Source organism: Vicia villosa, linkage group LG1 (genome assembly GCF_029867415.1).
Source record: "Vicia villosa cultivar HV-30 ecotype Madison, WI linkage group LG1, Vvil1.0, whole genome shotgun sequence".
NCBI lineage: Eukaryota > Viridiplantae > Streptophyta > Magnoliopsida > Fabales > Fabaceae > Vicia > Vicia villosa.
In genome coordinates, this window is record NC_081180.1 from 3,559,704 (window position 1) to 3,579,752 (window position 20,049).

At 34.5% G+C, this 20,049-nt stretch overlaps 1 long non-coding RNA gene across 1 annotated transcript; it reads left to right on the forward strand.

Moving 5' to 3' along the window:
- The first annotated feature begins 163 nt into the window (after positions 1-163).
- LOC131599690 (uncharacterized) lies at positions 164-2,358 on the forward strand. Its single transcript, XR_009282887.1, has 3 exons — positions 164-281; positions 381-541; positions 2,114-2,358. It is a non-coding gene; the product is annotated as an uncharacterized LOC131599690 (long non-coding RNA).
- The last annotated feature ends 17,691 nt before the right edge of the window (positions 2,359-20,049 follow it).

The window sequence follows — 20,049 nt, forward strand, 5'->3', positions numbered from 1 at the left end:
CTAAGAATGATTATTAGAAGAATTAGTTGGAGTAGAAGCAATTGGTTAGAATGGAACTACATGGCAAGAGTGTAAATATCTTGTAGTTGGGGGGTATTGTGGCCTTTAAACATGAGTGCATGGAACTTAAGACATGTTTGGTAAAGATAGTGTTCATAAAATCAGAATTTGGAAAGGTAGAGAGAGTGGAAGCTAGTGAGACAAGAAAGAGGAAGGAGAAAGAAGTTCATCATTTTCATATCTCCATTTTCGCAACCCTTGATACAGCTCCACTAAATCAGGTATATCTCTCAACTCGTAACTCCGATCGTAACAATTCTGGTCCCATTGGAAAGCTAACGGATTTCTCTTCGATTTGCACCTATGGTTCGCGTTCATAGCTTGTTTATTGGTGGAGATAAACGCATTTGAAGATTGATGATTGATGCTGAAAGTGAGTACAAGAGTGATTACGGGTTTGATCATATTAGAGGTGAAGTGTTGGTCAAAGAGAGAGTTCAATGGCAGCAAGAGTATTCTCATAACCTCCATTAAATCCATGGTGAGTCCTTAGTTAGAGACTTTGGGGAAAATCATGGAAATTGCATGTTTGGGGTTTAGGGATTGAGAGAAATAATTATAAATCCATGACACTAACATGATAATTGTGCTATTTGTTGGTTGTTAATTGTTATTTGTTGGCTGGATATATCTTCAAATCGTGCATGCAGGTGGATTCACGGGGTTAAAATACCCCAGGACAGAACTGATGAGTTCTGCATTTTTCTGTGTCTGCTATGGTCCGCTAAGCGGGCTAAGGCCGCTAAGCGGATGCTGAGCATTTTTCCAGAAATTCGCGGTTCCGCTGAGCGGACCCAGTTTGCCCGCTGAGTGGAGGATGCTGTTGTGAAGAAAAATAGAAATCGCGAGCCCGCTAAGCGGACGTGAGGCCGCTAAGCGGACGTGAGGCCGCTAAGCGGGGAAACAATTGAGGTTCGCCCCTGGAAAGCCCGCTTACAGGCCGCTAAGCGGCCAGTGCTGGGCAGAATTACATTTTTCCTTCCCCTGAGGGCAGTTTCGGATTCTAATCGTAATCGGACCCCTCCTTAATTATTATTATGCATATGAACGTCCGGAGAATGGTGTTTTATGACACACATTACCGATAATCCTATTCATTTTATTTATGTGGAATATTATACATAATGTTGGATAGGTATATTCCATAAATCCTTGACTATACAATTGTGTTTGATTCCGAATACTTTTGATGAGATAAGTCTGAATCTATATTGATGTCCAATGTTTTGGTTGAACATTCGGATTGGCTTGTGTTATGATATTACACTTGATGTGTGTACGTATGCTTGAATCGAAGTGGCCGGGGGTTAGGTTGGGATATACTTCTTACTATGATGTAAGGTATTATCCTGGACCATGTGGTCCGTGGAATAGTCCGATGTTATGATCAGAGGTCGCGCACCTGAGCTACCGTGGTAGTGTTCTCGTGAGTGCCGTGAGGGGCCTATACTCATTGACGATGACACTTTTGTGTGCACGGTATGGTGGGTCTATGTGGCCATGTAGGCTATTACATAGTGGTTGTAACTCACCTCTAGTAAAGTCATGTAGACTAATACTAGGCTTTCGCCCGGTGGGACCATGCGTCAAGGTGGCGGTTTGTACTCGGTGTAACCCACTAGCGTGAAGGAGGTTAACGGGATAATGACGCCAATTAGGCCAGGTCATGGTACGGCCATTTAGGCTTGTGGACTCGTTTAACCCTCTTGCAGTGAGCTTGTACAAGTCCCTTGACACTAGGCATAGGTGGACTCATCGAGGGTGCGTTCATTCCATAATCTAGCCGAGGTTTATTACACTTCTTGATTCCCCGTATATGGATACGGGTTTTGCATACTTGTTTGTGATATACTTGTGTGTTTGTATACGATGAGTCCTATGGTGGACGATTCCTTGTTTTCTCCGTACTTGTACCGGATGTGAGGATAACCCCGAATCAACGGTGGATTCGGTTTGTTGATGCATGTACCCTGTAGAACCGAGTGGACCCATAGGATAGGAGGACTCACTGAGATTTAGTAATCTCACCCCAATCAACTTATATTTTTTTCAGGTGCAGTTTAGTAGCGTTTGACAGATAGTAGGTTCGGATTGACGACTTAAAGTGGTGATGGCTCGGAGACCTCGTCAGATCTTATTTCCGCTGTGCAGATCCATGAAGACACATGTTTTGTAATTATTAATATTATTTCATGTTGTATTTATATGGATCCTCTTGTATCTTTAGCTTTTGTATGTACTCAGATACCGATTTTTAACGTTTCATGCATAATATACTAGTCAATTATGTGTGGGGTGTTACAGAGTTTATTCAAATATTATTTTATATATGAGTTTATTATAATATTCGAATATTATTATAGAGAGTTTTTATTGATTGATAGTGTCATTAGTATAGTAAAATGGATTTTTCATTTTTTTTTAAAGTTACAATTTTGATAAGTCATTAATGGTTTAATAGGAATGTAGGTTAGTATTACAATTATAAAGAAATAAGAAACAAAACTTCATAAAGATTAAAATGATAATTAAATATTGTCAATATGTACTAATTATAGTGTAAGAATCTTGATTGTTAAAAATAGTTTGTCATAAACGAATAAAATTTGTTTATAAAGAATAACAACATCAACTATTCGATGTTGATGTACCAAAAAACATTTTGAAATTAAGATTAAGGAAATTAATCCAAAGAAAAATGATAAGTGGAAGAAGTCATAATCTATTTGGTATGGTTATATTCGAAAGAAATAATAAGTGGAAAACGAAAATTAAACAAAAATAATAATCTAATTGGTATGGTTATATGTGGACGAAATCATATGTATTATTGTTATAGAAATTTGGCTATCCAAATGATTGCAAAAGTCGTATATTTTAATATTGTTATTCATAGAAGCCTACAAACTTTTAAATTGGAAGGCTGATAAGTTTATGTGTATCTTTATTATAAGAATAAAGAACAACATATATTTATATTCTAAAGAAAACATAAGTAATACCATTATAGAATTGTGAAGAAGGAGGAAGGAAATTAAATTAAAAAATTAAAAATCAATACAAAAAATAAAAAGATCTTAACATATACATATATATTATTGTTTCTGGAATTTAGATTCTCTAGATGATTGTAAGAGACGTATATTGTCGATTAGACTCTCATTGAAATTGTAAAACCTGCAAAATTATAATTAGAAATTAGATTAACATAAGAGTATATATTATTGTTTCTAGGATTTAAATAAAGAAAGACGAAGGAAGTTAAATTAAAAAAATTAAAAATCAATACAAAAAATAAAAACATCTTTAACATAAGCATATATATTATTATTTCTAGAATTTAGATTCTCTAGATGATTGCAAGAGATGTATATTTCAAAATTGATGCTAAGATTGTTGTTTGTAGGAGCTTGTGCCGATTAGACTCTCATTCAAATTGCAAAACCTACAAAATTATATTACAAAAAAAATGAATATGAGTATAAATTAATTTGAATATGATCAAAATAATATATATGAAATAAATTTAAATATGATCAAAATGATAAAATAAAATTTATTCGGAAAAACATGGACATGAAATAGATTTGAATAGATGTAAAGAAGATGAAACCATCCAGGAGATTTTGGATTAGAATATTAGATAAAGATACAAAAATCAATTCTTTTTTTGAATCGGCGTAGAATGGTAGATGATTGCAAGAGACGTATATTTCATGTTTTTCAAGGTTATGCATGAATTCTAAAATATACGTGTGAGGAAGAAAGTGACAAAAGCTTATCCTTTTAAGATAGAAAGTGAGACAAATTAATCGGTTTCAGAATAATAAAATGATATTATTATTGGCCGTTTCATAAAACTAATCATTTTATAAATATTAATTTTTACAATAATTATAAAAATTGTAACTGATTTTTGTTCCAAAAATAAATTATAATTAAAATACAATGATGATAACATTAAAAACTAAAAAGAAAAAAATTATATAAGTTAGTAATTATTATTAAAATATATTTTTCAATAAAATAAAAAGAGTAAAAATATAATGATTTTTTAATTTATATAAATTTTGAATTGCTACATTTTTCTAAAAATATGTCTAAAACGGTTATTAAAAAAATATTTTTTAATTATTGTATTTAAATATAAGTTTTATTAGTAAATAAATTAGAGATATATAATTTTGAAGTGATAAAAAAATGTTTAAAGTTATATTTTGATCTAATATTATTTTTAAATTCTACAAATAATATTTTTTGGTCAATATAAATAAAGTTTTATATCATATTATAAAGTATTAAAATAAAATGTTAATAAATTTTAAACCATTATACCAGTTAATCTTTAGTTTTTTTTTAAATTATTATTTTCTTAATATTTTTTCTACTTCAATTCTTTAACATATGTATATTTTTGTTATATTGTTAGATAATTGTTTCATTTATTCCTCATAAATTTCTAATAATTTAAATGATTTGTTACTTTATATAAATTCTAAATTACTATATTTTTCTAAAAATATGTGTAAAATAGTTATTAAAAACTTTATTGATATTAACCAAAAACATATTATTTGTAGATTTTAAAAATAATTTTGATCAAAATATACCTTTTAAGATTCTTTTTTATTTTATCACTTCAAAATCCGAATTCTCAAATTTATTTATTAATAAAATTTATATTTATATACAATATTTAAAAAATATTTTATATTATATTATAAAATATTAAAATAAAATGTTATTAAAACAAATTATAAAAATTGTAACTGATATTTGTTCCAAAAATAAAATATAATTAAAATACAATGCTGATAACATTAAAAACTAAAAAGAAAAAAATTATATAAGTTAGTAATTATTATTGAAATACATTTTCAATAAAATAAATCGAGTAAAAATATAATAATTTGTTAATTTATATAAATTTTGAATTACTACATTTTTCTAAAAATATGTCTAAAACGGTTATTAAAAACTTTATTGATATTGACAAAAAAAATTATTTTTAGATTTTAAAAATAATATTAGATCAAAATATAACTTTAAACATTTATTTATCACTACAAAATTCTATATCTTTAATTTATTTACTAATAAAACTTATATTTAAATACCATAATTAAAAAATACTTTTATCATATTATAAAAGTATTAAAATAAGGTGAATTCTTATCTACCTAACTCAAAAAGTTGGGTAAAGTTACATTCGGTGTTAAATATCTTAGTAACAACAAATAATTATACTATTTTATAATTAATTAAATATGTTAAAATTAAATGGGATCTTGTGATTGGTTGAAGGTACACTATCCAACTTTTTGAGATGGGCAGAGAAGTTGTCCCCTTAAAATAAAATGTTAATAAATTTTAAACTATTATACCAGTTAATCATTAGTTCTTTTTTAAATTATTACTTTTATAATATTTTTTCTACTTCAATTCTTTAACATATATATATTTTGGTTATATTGTTAGATAATTGTTTCATTTATTCCTCATAAATTTCTAATAGTTAAAATGATTTGTTACTTTATATAAATTCTAAATTAATATGTGTAAAATAATTATTAAAAACTTTATTGATATTAACCAAAAGCATATTATTTGTAAATTTTAAAAATAATTTAGATCAAAATATATCTTTTAAGATTTTTTATTTATTTTATCACTTCAAAATTCGAATTCTCAAATTTATTTATTAATAAAATTTATATTTAAATACAATATATATTGATTTAAAATAAATATTAAGGATTATAGAAAGAGAAACCAATCCAGTCCATTAAAATCAACAAAATCAAAATTTAATGGTCGTGATTCATTGTTCTCATTTCTCATAATAACCAAGTGTTCTCACTTGAGTCGTCCCCTATATATATATATATATATATATATATATATATATATATATATATATATATATATATATATATATAAATAAATTAAGAAGTAAGGTGAGTTAATTGAGGGATTATGGTTTTACTATTTTAACCTTTTGTAATTGTAAAAAAATTTAAAGTAAAAGGTTATTATTGATAGTTTGCAAATATTTTTTTAATGGATAGATAGTTGATTGAGTTTATATTGTTATTATTCATTTTAAAATTTATAATTAATTTTAAGTTTTGATATATATCTAAATGCAATATATATCGTATCAAATAAATTTACGTGTGCGGCCGCTCGGATTTTGACTAGTTGAATTGAAAAATGATTTTTTTTAGTGTACTAACTATGGTAGATTGTTTCTGTAACAACCATCTTCAAAAATATGAAGGATAGAAAAACACTTAGAAAGGGGGGGTTTGAATAAGTGTAGTCTTAAAAACTTGAACGATAAAAATAAATTGCACAGTTATTTTTATTTTGGTTCGTTGTTAACTAAACTACTCCAGTCCACCCCCACGGAGTGATTTACCTCACCTGAGGATTTAATCCACTAATCGCAACAGATTACAATGGTTTTCCACTTAGTCCGTGACTAAGTCTTCCAGAGTATCCTGATCACAACCTGATCACTCCAGGAACAAATGCTTAGACACAAGCTAAGACTTTCTTAGAGTATCCTGACCACCACGTGATCACTCTAATTACAACTGCTTAGACACAAGCTAAGACTTCCTAGAGTATCCTGATCAACACTTGATCACTCTAGTTACTTACAAATTAATGTAATCAATTCTAAGAGTATTACAAATGCTTCTGAAAAGCTATAATCACAACAGTGATATTTCTCTTAACGTTTAAGCATAATCTCACTAATATATTACAACAGCAATGTAGTGAGCTTTGATGAAGATGAAGTTTCCGAGCTTTGAATTGAACAGCGTTTCAGCAAGTTAATATTCACAGAATTTTGTTCAGAGTTGTTCAAAGTTGTTAACCTTGCTTCTCATCAGAACTTCATATTTATAGGCGTTTGAGAAGATGACCGTTGAGCGCATTTAATGCTTTGCGTGTTCCGTACAGCTTTGCATTTAATGTTTCACGCTTTTGTCAACTACCTCGAGCCTTGTTCACGCTGTGTCTACTGACGTTGCCTTTAATAGCTTCCAACGTTCCTTTTGCCAGTCAGCGTAGCCTGCCACCTGTACTTTCTTCTGATCTGATGTTTGTGAATATAATATTTGAATATCATCAGAGTCAAACAGCTTGGTGCATAGCATCTTCTTGTCTTCTGACCTTGAAGTGCTTCTGAGCGTGATACCATGAGAACTTCAGTGCTTCTGCTTCTGACCTCAAGTTCTTCTGATGCTTTCATAGACCCATGTTCTGATTCTGCCTTGACCATCTTCTGATGTCTTGCCAGACCATGTTCTGATGTTGCATGCTGAACCTTCTGAGACAAAGCTTCTGAGCGCTGATTTGTGCATACTCTTTATATATTTCCTGAAAGGGAAATTGCAATGTATTAGAGTACCACATTATCTCACACAAAATTCATATCCTTGTTATCATCAAAACTAAGAATATTGATCAGAACAAATCTTGTTCTAACAATCTCCCCCTTTTTGATGATGACAAAAACATATATAAATGATATGAATTTGCGATCAGAAAGAGCAGACGGCTAAAGACAAATTACACGGCTATAGCATAAGCATGTGAATATGTCTCCCCCTGAGATTAACAATCTCCCCTTGAGATGAATAATCTCCCCCTGAAATAAATACTCGAAGAACTTTAATAATAAAAGACTTCCCTGATTATTTCGGTAGAGACGATCACATAAGCTTCTGTCTTCTGATAATTCATAGCTTCTGACTTCTGCTTCCTTTGGACAGCTTCAGAACTTGAATTTCTTTAGATCCCTAGAACACTCACAGCTTCTGATTCCTGCTTCCATTTAGGACAGCTTCAGAACTTGAATTTCTTTGATCTTCAGAACATCCACAGCTTCTGATTCCTGCTTCCATTTAGGACAGCTTCAAAACTTGAATTTCTTTGATCTTCAGAACATTCACAGCTTCTGATTCATGCTTCCATTTAGGACAGCTTCAGAACTTGAGTTTTCTGGATCTTTAGAACATTCACAGCTTCTGATTTCTGCTTCCCTCGGATAGCTTCAGAGCTTGAATTTCTTCTTACATCACTTCATGCTAGATTGTATCAGAACATTGTTGAATGTACCAAAGCATCATCAGAGCATCTCTACATCCTGAAATGTTACAGAACAAAACTAAACGACAAAAGTCAGCATGAATGAGTTAGAACATAAAATGTGTATCAGAACACAAAATATGTATCAGAGCCATATAATCCATATAGAATATATCAGATCCAATAGACAATGTATCAGAGCAAATAGACAATGATTTGGATCATATTCTATTATCAGAATTTCTGATCATTCTTCCTTCTTGCTTCTGATTCTGAAGCTTCCTAGCACTCAGCTTGCTTCGAGAATCCAAGAGCTATTTCTGATCATTCTTCCTTCTTGCTTCTGATTCTGAAGCTTCCTAGCACTCAGCTTGCTTCAAGAATCCAAGAGCTTGATTCATTTTGTTGCTTCTTATGTTGATCTTGAATCTTTGATTCCTGCAACAACACAACTTAGAAACATATGAAGCTTGCAGCTTCTGTTAGTAAATGTGGGGTCTTTTTACTCGGTAACTGATAATATTAATCAGATCATTTATCATACATTTTCTCCCCCTTTTTGTCATAACATCAAAAAGCATAAAAGATTCAGATGTAAAGCAAGAGACAAAAGGAAAGAAACATAAATAACTTTTCATTGATTTCAACAAGAAGGATTACAAGAGAGGAATGCAGGAAAACAGATGCAACAAGGAAAGAAAACTACAAAGACCAAAGGACTAAGACCCTAGCCTACGCAAAATCCGCGCCAGAACATCATGAATCCCGTCAGTGCTTGTAGCTTGCCTTGCCATGAAAGAGCGAAACTCAGCATTGGCTGCTTCTTGCGCGTCCAAACGAGAAGCCAGCATAGCTTGATTCTGATGAAGAGCTTCCAAGGTCTCCATCAGAGCTGAGGTTTCACCAGAAGAAGAGGCACCAGAATTTCTGCCAAAAGGGATAGCAATCTCAGCAGGGCGATCTTCTGGAAGGTCTTCAGCTTGTGCATCTTCCATCTCCACATCTGAGTCTGACTCAGAAGTAGCCTCAGCATATTCTGGTTCAGGCAGCGCAGAAGTTCCAACTTCCAACGCTTGAAGAATAGCTGCTAGGTTTGTTGGAGGAGTAGGACCAGCAACTTCAGCAGGATAAACCACTACTGGAAAGACCATGTGAGGTGCTTTTTCAGAAGGGTTCATTCTGAACCAGTTAAACAGCCACTGAAAATCTCCAGTCAGCACAGGATACCATGGTCTCCACACCACGATGTCTCTGCAGGGATTTTCTTCTTCCAACTCATCTGCAGGTATCCTCTCTTCAAGAACTCTTCTGTTCCTGATGAGATGGTGATAGCTGCTTTCACCAACTTCCAACCGAAGACCACGAACACCAGGTGCTTCAGACATGATCCTTCTCTGAATGTCTGTAGCCCTAACCAGAAAATCCTGACGAAAGGTATCCCAAAGGTTGCATGTAGCATACTCATCCAGATGGTTAAAGTGAGCAGCACCCAGAATCTCCAACCAGCTATTTACATCAGAATGTAAAAGCTCCAGAAATGATTGAGTGGTAGGGATTGGAGGGTTGACAGTGAACCTGGAGTCGGGAAAAACAACACTGTAGGGGTTAGGTGTTCTGGTGGGAAAAGGGTGTGAGAGAGATGAAGAAATATCTGAGGGATGGGTTGAAGGAGAGGAGATATCAGATGGTGAAGAAGGTGGTTCCGAAAGGATGAATGAGGAGGAAGAGGTGGTGGAGGTCTGTGAAGAGGGAGGTGATTGATGGGTACCGTTGAGAGGTTGATACACACGTCTAGAGTAGTTTCCAGACATCATAGCTTCAAACGGGTTCACTTTGAGAGGGTCATAGGTGATCCTTACTCTTTTTGGTTTGGTTTCTTGTTCATCGGTTGCCTTTCTCTTTTGTTTTCGATCATTTTCTTGACTTCCAGAGCTTGACGATGGATTCATGATGAAGTTGCAGATATTGAAAACTGCTAGGGTTTATGATATGAATGCAAAGAGAGAGAACGAAAAAGAAACTGAATGCAAAGTGAGAGAAATATAAGAGGGAAAAGAAACGTTTGAAGAGTATAAAAAGAAAACTGAAAAAGAGTAAATAATGGATAGCATTTAATGTTACGTGACGTGAGGAGAGATAATAATGACAAAAGACGAGATTTGCACAGTTACCTAAGTAGACGTCCCCTCAACTGCACGCACGCTTGTCCAGAAATAGTGAACACGTGTTTACCATCTGGATAGCCAGTTACAGCTGTTTTGCTTTTAAAGAGATTCGGAATCAACTTAGACAATGAAACGTTAGTAATAACTGAATCACAATTTCTAATTGATTTCAATCAGAACTTCTTATAAAAAACAAATCCAATTTCATTTCAGAAGATACTCATACATAAGATCTTATCATCTTCTCATTCTGGGCATAAATCCATACTGATATTCTTCAGAATGAACTTAAACCTATCTTCAGCAAGGGGTTTTGTAAAGATATCAGCCCATTGATGGTCTGTATCCACAAAGTTTAAAGATATAACACCCTTCTGAACATAGTCCCTTATGAAATGATGTTTAATCTCAATATGTTTAGCTTTTGAATGTAAAATAGGATTCTTAGATAAACATATAGCAGAAGTATTATCACAGAAAATAGGAATGTTACTCTCATATATCTGATAATCTTCCAGCTGACTTCTCATCCAGAGCATTTGTGTGCTACAACCAGCAGCAGCAACATATTCTGCTTCTGTTGTTGAGAGGGCAATAGTAGCTTGCTTCTTGCTGTACCATGAGATCAGATGACTTCCAAGAAATTGACAACTTCTAGAAGTGCTCTTTCTTTCTATTCTATCTCCAGCATAGTCAGCATCACAGAATCCTACTAAGTTGTAGTCTTTAGATCTTCTGTAAACTAAACCAACATTAGTAGTACCTTTCAAATACCTTAGAATTCTCTTAACCGCTGTTAAATGAGATTCTCTTGGATCTGATTGGAATCGAGCACACAAACAAACACTAAAGAGAATGTCAGGTCTAGAAGCAGTTAGATATAGAAGAGATCCAATCATACCTCTGTACAACTTCTGATCTACCTTCTTACTTACCTCATCCTTACCCAGTACACATGTTGGATGCATAGGAGTTTTGGCTTCTTTGCTTTCAGAAAGATTAAACTTCTTCAGAAGTTCTTTCACATACTTCGTTTGATGAACATAGGTTCCATCGGAAGTTTGGTTGATTTGAATCCCAAGGAAATACTTGAGTTCTCCCATCATGCTCATTTCAAATTCAGCCTGCATAGACTCAGCAAACTCCTTTCCAAGTGTAGCATTAGATGTTCCAAAGATAATATCATCAACATATATTTGACAAATTAAACTATCTTTTTTAAATGTTTTACAAAAGAGAGTAGTGTCCACTTTTCCTCTAGTGAAATCATTTTCCAGAAGGAAAGAACTCAAACGTTCATACCAAGCTCTGGGAGCTTGTTTCAATCCGTATAATGATTTCTTTAATTTGAAAACATGATTTGGAGACATGGAGTCTTCAAAACCAGGAGGTTGGTGAACATAAATTTCTTCATCTATATAACCATTTAAGAAGGCACTCTTGACATCCATCTGATAAAGAGTGATGTTGTGTTGAGTGGCAAAAGAAATTAATAGACGAATAGATTCTAACCTGGCCACTGGTGCAAAGGTTTCTGTATAATCAATCCCTTCTTGCTGACTATAACCCTGAGCAACCAGTCTGGCTTTGTTTCTTACCACTTCACCTTTCTCACTTAGCTTGTTTCTGAAAACCCACTTAGTACCGATGATGTTAAATCCTTTTGGTCTAGGAACCAAGTCCCATACATCATTCCTTGTAAACTGATTTAGTTCTTCTTGCATGGCAATTATCCAGTCTGGATCTTCTAGAGCTTGATCAACAGAAGTTGGCTCGATCAAAGAAACAAGACCTAATTGACATTCTGCATTGTTCTTAAGGAACGCCCTTGTTCTGATGGGATCATCTTTCTTTCCAAGGATCACATCTTCTGAATGAGCTGATGCAAGTCTAGGTGATCTTCTGACTGTTGGTTCTTCAGAAATCCTAAGATTCTCTAAAGATGCAGCAACTTGATCTTCTGATCCATTGCTTCTGAGACTGCCAGCTTCTGCAGCTTTGCTTCTTGGTTCTACTGCTTCTGATATATCAATATCAAAATCTGCAAAATTCTCAAACTGCTTTGGTTTTTCAAGACCAAGCTTATCATCAAACCTGATATTGATTGATTCTTCTACAATCAATGTTTCAGTATTGTATACTCTGTAGCCTTTAGAGCGTTCAGAATATCCAAGAAGGAAACACTTTTGTGCTTTAGAATCAAACTTACCAAGATGATCTTTAGTATTCAGAATAAAACATACACATCCACAAGGATGGAAATATGAAATGTTGGGCTTTCTGTTCTTCCACAATTCATAAGGAGTCTTATTTAGAATAGGTCTGATAGAGATTCTATTCTGAATATAGCATGCAGTGTTAATTGCTTCTGCCCAGAAATGCTTAGCCATATTGGTTTCATTGATCATGGTTCTGGCCATTTCTTGTAGAGTCCTATTCTTTCGCTCTACAACTCCATTTTGCTGTGGAGTTCTAGGACAAGAGTTTTCTTTGAAGAACTCCTCAAAGAATCTGTTCTCAAATTCGCCACCATGATCACTTCTGACCTTTATGATTTTACACTCTTTCTCAGATTGAATCTGAGTGCAGAATTCAAAGAACACTGAATGAGACTCATCCTTGTGTTTCAAGAACTTTACCCATGTCCAGCGGCTATAATCATCAACGATGACTAATCCATATTTCTTCCCTCTGACAGATGCTGTTTTGACTGGGCCAAACAGATCAATGTGCAAGAGTTCTAACGGCCTTGAGGTAGAAACAACATTCTTAGACTTGAATGCAGGTCTGGAGAACTTGCCCTTCTGACATGCTTCACAAAGAGCATCTGATTTGTATTTCAGATTTGGGAGTCCTCTGACTAGATTTAGTTTGTTAATCTGAGAAATCTTTCTCAAACTAGCATGACCTAATCTTCTGTGCCAGACCCATTGCTCTTCAGAAACAGACATAAGACAAGTCACCTTCTGTTTCTCAAGATCAGAAAGATCAATCTTATAAATGTTGTTCTTCCTCTTGCCTGTAAATAGGATTGAGCCATCCTTCTGACTTACAGCCTTGCAAGACTTTTGATTGAAGATTATATCATAACCATTGTCACTTAATTGACTTATGGACAACAAGTTATGCGTTAATCCTTCTACAAGAAGTACATTAGTTATGGAAGGAGAGTTACCAAGACTTATGGTTCCAGAGCCAATGATTTTGCCCTTCTGATCTCCTCCAAACTTGACTTCTCCACCTGGTTTAAGCACCAGGTCTTGGAATGTAGACCTTCTTCCCGTCATGTGTCGCGAGCACCCAGAGTCCAGGTACCATGACATTTTGCTTTTTGTCCTCTTTGCCGCCAAGGATATCTGCAACAGAAATTATCTTCTCCTTAGGTACCCACAATTTCTTTGGTCCTTTCTTGTTAGTTCTCCTCAAGTTCTGATTGAACTTGGGTTTAGCAAAATATTTAGCAGGAGGAACATCATGATATTTCTTATTCTGAGTTCCATGATATTTCTTAGGTTGTGTCACATGCTTCTTGGTGTGTGTTATGTGAAAACTTTGTGCATGTGATGTGTGCTTAATATCATGGGAGTGGCCAAATTTAAATTGGTTATACAGAGGCTTGTATGATATTTTCATATCATCCACAGATTCAAGCTTGTATGGGATTTCACCCTCATAACCAATGCCAACTCTCTTGTTCCCAGACACAGCATATATCATAGAAGCTAGCTGACTTCTGCCAATACTTCTAGATAAGAACTTCCTGAAACTTAAATCATATTCTTTCAGAATATGATTCAGACTGGGAGTGGATTTTTCTGAATCAGAAGGAGATCCAACATTATTGGATAATTTTAAAACTTTTTCTTTTAATTCAGAATTTTCCAACTCAAGCTTCTTAGTTTCAAATTCAAATTGCTTTTTCAGCTTTTTGTATTTGATACTGAGATGAGCTTTTAATTCAAGAAGCTCTGTTAGACTGGAAACTAACTCTTCTCTAGATAGTTCAGAAAATACCTCTTCAGAATCTGATTCTGATGTAGATTCTGATCCATCATCTTCTGTCGCCATCAGCGCAAAGTCTGCCTGCTCTCCTTCAGAGTCTGATCCTGATTCTGATTCAGAATCATCCCATGTTGCCATAAGACCTTTCTTCTTAAGAAACTTCTTCTTGGGATTCTCCTTCTGAAGTTTCGGACACTCATTCTTGTAATGTCCAGGCTCATTGCACTCATAGCAGACAGCCTTCTTCTTGTCAGATCTTCTGTCACCAGAAGATTCTCCACGTTCAAATCTCTTTGAACTTCTGAAGCCTCTGAACTTCCTTTGCTTGCTCTTCCAGAGTTAGTTCACCCTTCTGGAAATCTGTTAGGTGCCAAATATTGTTAATATTTAGTTTAATTAGTGGCACCTTTGAACCGATTTTATCGAGTATGCTTTTAATTCTTTGAAGTTTTAGATAATTATTTATAGTTTACAATTTTTAGCTTTCATTTATGTTAATTTGTGTTTTTAGTCTTGATTGTGTAGGTTTTGGCCAATTTTGGGATGTTTGGAGCTTGTTTTGAGCTTGACAAGAGAGTGCCTGGCAGAAGTATGCGCGCGTCGCGCGGGCATGTGGGCGCGTCGCGCCCTGGGCAAGAGATTTTGAAGCTTCATCCAGAGATCTGCGCGCGTCACGCGCATGGGCGGTTTATATTTTATTAGTGTAATGGCGCGTAGCGCGCTGGAGGGCGCGACGCGCCCTGGACAGATTTCAGAAAAACTATATAAAGAGGTTTTCAGATATTTTGAGGGTTGTTGGTTGATTTTGAGAGCTTAAGAACACTTGTCTACTGTAGCAAACATAGAGTTGAAGATTGGAAGCCTTGATCGTCGATTAATCGCCTTTGATGCTTGTTGATCTTCATCCTTTCCTTCTTGTGCAAGCTATCATTCTCATGGATAGCTAAATCCCTTTTGTATCAAGATAAGATGTAATCTTCCTAGCCTTTTGTATGTTTTTCTTGTGAATATATGTGTATGAACAAGTGATGATCAATATAGATGGTTTAGTTTGTTTATTAAAGCTTTTCTTTGGTATAAATGTTTGAGACATCAATGTTTGTATCTAGACCTAACTCATCATCTTTCAAACTATAATTTGCAGACATGGATTTAGAGTTTGATGTTTACTAAGTATCGGTTTTAAAACGTTATGTGTATTGTTTAAACGGTGGAGAAATCGTCGGTTAAACAATACGGTAAATCTAGCTATATCGTTGCGGACACGGACGATATAGGTGTCGATACGTAATTATATTGATCGTTAGCAAGTTCATAAGCGTATATTTATAAGGAAACATACAAACTTAGGTCGATGAAATCGAATCTTGATGCATTTTCTTTAACTTAGAACTTTCATTAATTTACTCTTTGCTACTAAAATTGAATGATCTTTTGCAAACCTAAAACTAAAGTAACATTAACTCAAGACAAAATAGGCTATAGAACGGCGGTGATATCGCAATAATCCCTGTGGATACGATATAAACGAAAAGTACACCACAATACTCTTTCAACAAAATCATGGACAGTTCATCTTCTTCTTCAGATTCTGATTCTTCAGGATCTTCTTCTCTAGCCTGAAAAGCGTTAGTGCATTTTTTAATATTAGATTTTAATGCAACAGACTTACCTTTCTTCTGAGGCTCGTTTGCGTCCAGCTCAATTTCATGGCTTCTCAAGGCACTGATAAACTCTTCCAAAGAAACTTCATTCAGATTCTTGGCAATCTTGAATGCTGTTACCATTGGACCCCATCTTCTGGGTAAGCTTCTGATAATCTTCTTTACATGATCAGCCTTGGTGTAGCCTTTGTCGAGAACTCTCAATCCAGCAGTCAGAGTTTGAAATCTTGAAAACATCTTTTCAATGTCTTCATCATCCTCCATCTTGAAGGCTTCATACTTCTGGATTAGTGCGAGAGCTTTGGTCTCCTTGACTTGAGCATTTCCTTCATGAGTCATCTTCAAGGACTCATATATGTCATGGGCCGTTTCCCTGTTAGATATCTTCTCATACTCAGCATGAGAGATAGCATTCAGCAAAACAGTCCTGCATTTGTGATGATTCTTGAAATCTTTCTTTTGATCATCATTCATTTCGCTTCTCGTGAGCCTTACACCAGTAGCTTTAACAGGATGTTTGTAACCATCCAACAGAAGATCCCATAGATCAGCATCTAGACCAAGAAAGTAACTTTCCAGTTTATCTTTCCAGTATTCAAAGTTTTCACCATCAAATACTGGTGGTCTAGTATAACCATTGTTACCATTGTATTGCTCAGCAGAGCCAGATGTAGATGCAGCTGGATTTGTTGGAATTTCACCAGCCATCTTTTACTGAAGCGTTTTTCTCTTCCGGAATCTTTTCTAAACACGGTTAAGTGCTTGCACCTTAGAACCGACGCTCTGATGCCAATTGAAGGATAGAAAAACACTTAGAAAGGGGGGGTTTGAATAAGTGTAGTCTTAAAAACTTGAACGATAAAAATAAATTGCACAGTTATTTTTATCTTGGTTCGTTGTTAACTAAACTACTCCAGTCCACCCCCACGGAGTGATTTACCTCACCTGAGGATTTAATCCACTAATCGCAACAGATTACAATGGTTTTCCACTTAGTCCGTGACTAAGTCTTCCAGAGTATCCTGATCACAACCTGATCACTCCAGGAACAAATGCTTAGACACAAGCTAAGACTTTCTTAGAGTATCCTGACCACCACGTGATCACTCTAATTACAACTGCTTAGACACAAGCTAAGACTTCCTAGAGTATCCTGATCAACACTTGATCACTCTAGTTACTTACAAATTAATGTAATCAATTCTAAGAGTATTACAAATGCTTCTGAAAAGCTATAATCACAACAGTGATATTTCTCTTAACGTTTAAGCTTAATCTCACTAATATATTACAACAGCAATGTAGTGAGCTTTGATGAAGATGAAGTTTCTGAGCTTTGAATTGAACAGCGTTTCAGCAAGTTAATATTCACAGAATTTTGTTCAGAGTTGTTCAAAGTTGTTAACCTTGCTTCTCATCAGAACTTCATATTTATAGGCGTTTGAGAAGATGACCGTTTAGCGCATTTAATGCTTTGCGTGTTCCGTACAGCTTTGCATTTAATGTTTCACGCTTTTGTCAACTACCTCGAGCCTTGTTCACGCTGTGTCTACTGACGTTGCCTTTAATAGCTTCCAACGTTCCTTTTGTCAGTCAGCGTAGCCTGCCACCTGTACTTTCTTCTGATCTGATGTTTGTGAATATAATATTTGAATATCATCAGAGTCAAACAGCTTGGTGCATAGCATCTTCTTGTCTTCTGACCTTGAAGTGCTTCTGAGCGTGATACCATGAGAACTTCAGTGCTTCTGCTTCTGACCTCAAGTTCTTCTGATGCTTTCATAGACCCATGTTCTGATTCTGCCTTGACCATCTTCTGATGTCTTGCCAGACCATGTTCTGATGTTGCATGCTGAACCTTCTGAGACAAAGCTTCTGAGCGCTGATTTGTGCATACTCTTTATATATTTCCTGAAAGGGAAATTGCAATGTATTAGAGTACCACATTATCTCACACAAAATTCATATCCTTGTTATCATCAAAACTAAGAATATTGATCAGAACAAATCTTGTTCTAACAAAAGTTTCCTCTTGAACCCTTCACCACGAGTCATATGGCAAATCCATTTACGTTCATTATTCCAATTCTCTTGGAATATGAGAAATATCCATCCATCCAAACTAGAGTTTGGCTCCAAACCTTATCCCAAACCGATATAATCTATCTTGGTTAAGTCTAGCAAGGTTCCCCACAAGCAGTTTTCTCCACATAACTTTTAGACTTGTTTCCTCTCAATACACCAACTTTCTAAAGTGTTTATGTTAAATATTTGTTTAATGGATTCATAATACATTAGACATTATAATCTAAACACTTTAAACATGTTTGAGATTCTAGAATTAGAAAGATATTTTAAATTTTTAAAAAATACGGAGAAAAAGAATTTCACCTATTTTATTATCACCCCTCCCAATTTGTGGCAGCACTCTCCTTCACATAAAATGTAAAAAGGAAGAGTGTGAATACGTGAGACAAATTTGCGAATTTAGAATAAGTCGCAAGATTGCTCGTTCCAAATTCTGGAGATTTACACATATGGCCTCCGAAATTATACATCTCATTCTCCCAATTTTTCTTATTCCAATTTTATTCCTGAAGAGATACAAAGAATTTTCAAATCAAATTTCCGGTACACCCTATCAAATTTTCAGTACGACCAAAAATTTCCACTTGCTCCTAAATTTCCACTTTATTAGATGGTATGATAATACGCACCGGAAATTTCAAAATTTCCATTATGATAATATGCACTGAAAATTTTAAAATTTCCAATAATATTGATAAATGATAATACCGGAAATTTTGAAATTTTCGGTAGCAAATACAAGAAATTTTGAAATTTCCAGTACAATATACCAAAAAATTTTCAAGAAATACCGTAAATCTTACTAGTTTTTGCCAAATTTCCCATAGGCCTTCGAAATTTCCGATATCGTCAAAGAATTTGAAAAATCCAATTTTTCTCGTAAATTGTGAAAACGTGGTAATGAAAATTAATCGGACAATTTGGTCTTTTCTTAAGTTGGGGGTCTCATGTATAATTTGGAGGTGGCAAAGACAAATTCTCCAAATTCTTATATCTATTCACACCATTTTATCTTATTTTCTCCGGATACACAACAACTCCCTAATACAGATAACCCATTTGCATTTTCAAAATTTTTGGTCTAAAAATTTAATAAATGGATAAACTTTTCCTCTTTGGAATGTTGTTAAACTAACAGAAAAACTTGAATCGTCAAGACAAAGAAAGCCCTTCCCAAATGTGAGGAAGTGACTCAGAACATTTAGTTGTTAGGTTTTAGTTTCTTCAGCAACTACAAAAACAATCAAGTTTTATACCACTAAATAGCATCCGCAATTCCCTTGGCTAATATTTGGGGAAAATATATAATGACTTAACTTTGAAATTGACTCATTCCAAAAACAAAGATTAAGAAGAAACTGACTCATTCTAGTGAAAACGAACTTTTGATCAAGAAGTAAATCATCACACCCTGATATGGTCCTCTACAGTTATAAATGCACAAAGACAATCCTTTTCAGAAACTACTACAAAATAAACATACAAAATGTGTCAACTTTCACCAGGAGGCGGAGTACCGCAGATTCAAATGCCCTATAACATGTCACACCAAAATTTGACAGGTTGATCACCATTGCGCCAGTGGTTTCCAGAGACCCTATGGACTTCCTTGTTAATCATAAAAAAACATGGATCATTCAAATAACACAAACCCAATACAAAGCAATGACCCATCATTTTCAACTTCTCATCCGCCTCAAACATAAAAACATCAGAGCAGGTACAACCTCTGCTGATCACAGACTCATTCAATCACAAGTTCATAACCCTCCACTCATTTCTAAAGAAAAGCAATTCCTCAACAAGTTATTAATATCTTACAAATACATGCCAACCGAGGTCAGGTTTGAAGAAAAAAAAACAGTATGCTCAATACTAGAAAATTCAAGGCCACCGTCATCAGGTCTTTTGGTTAAAACATCAATAATAGTAATAATAAAAAGATAGCAGCAATAATGAACCACACA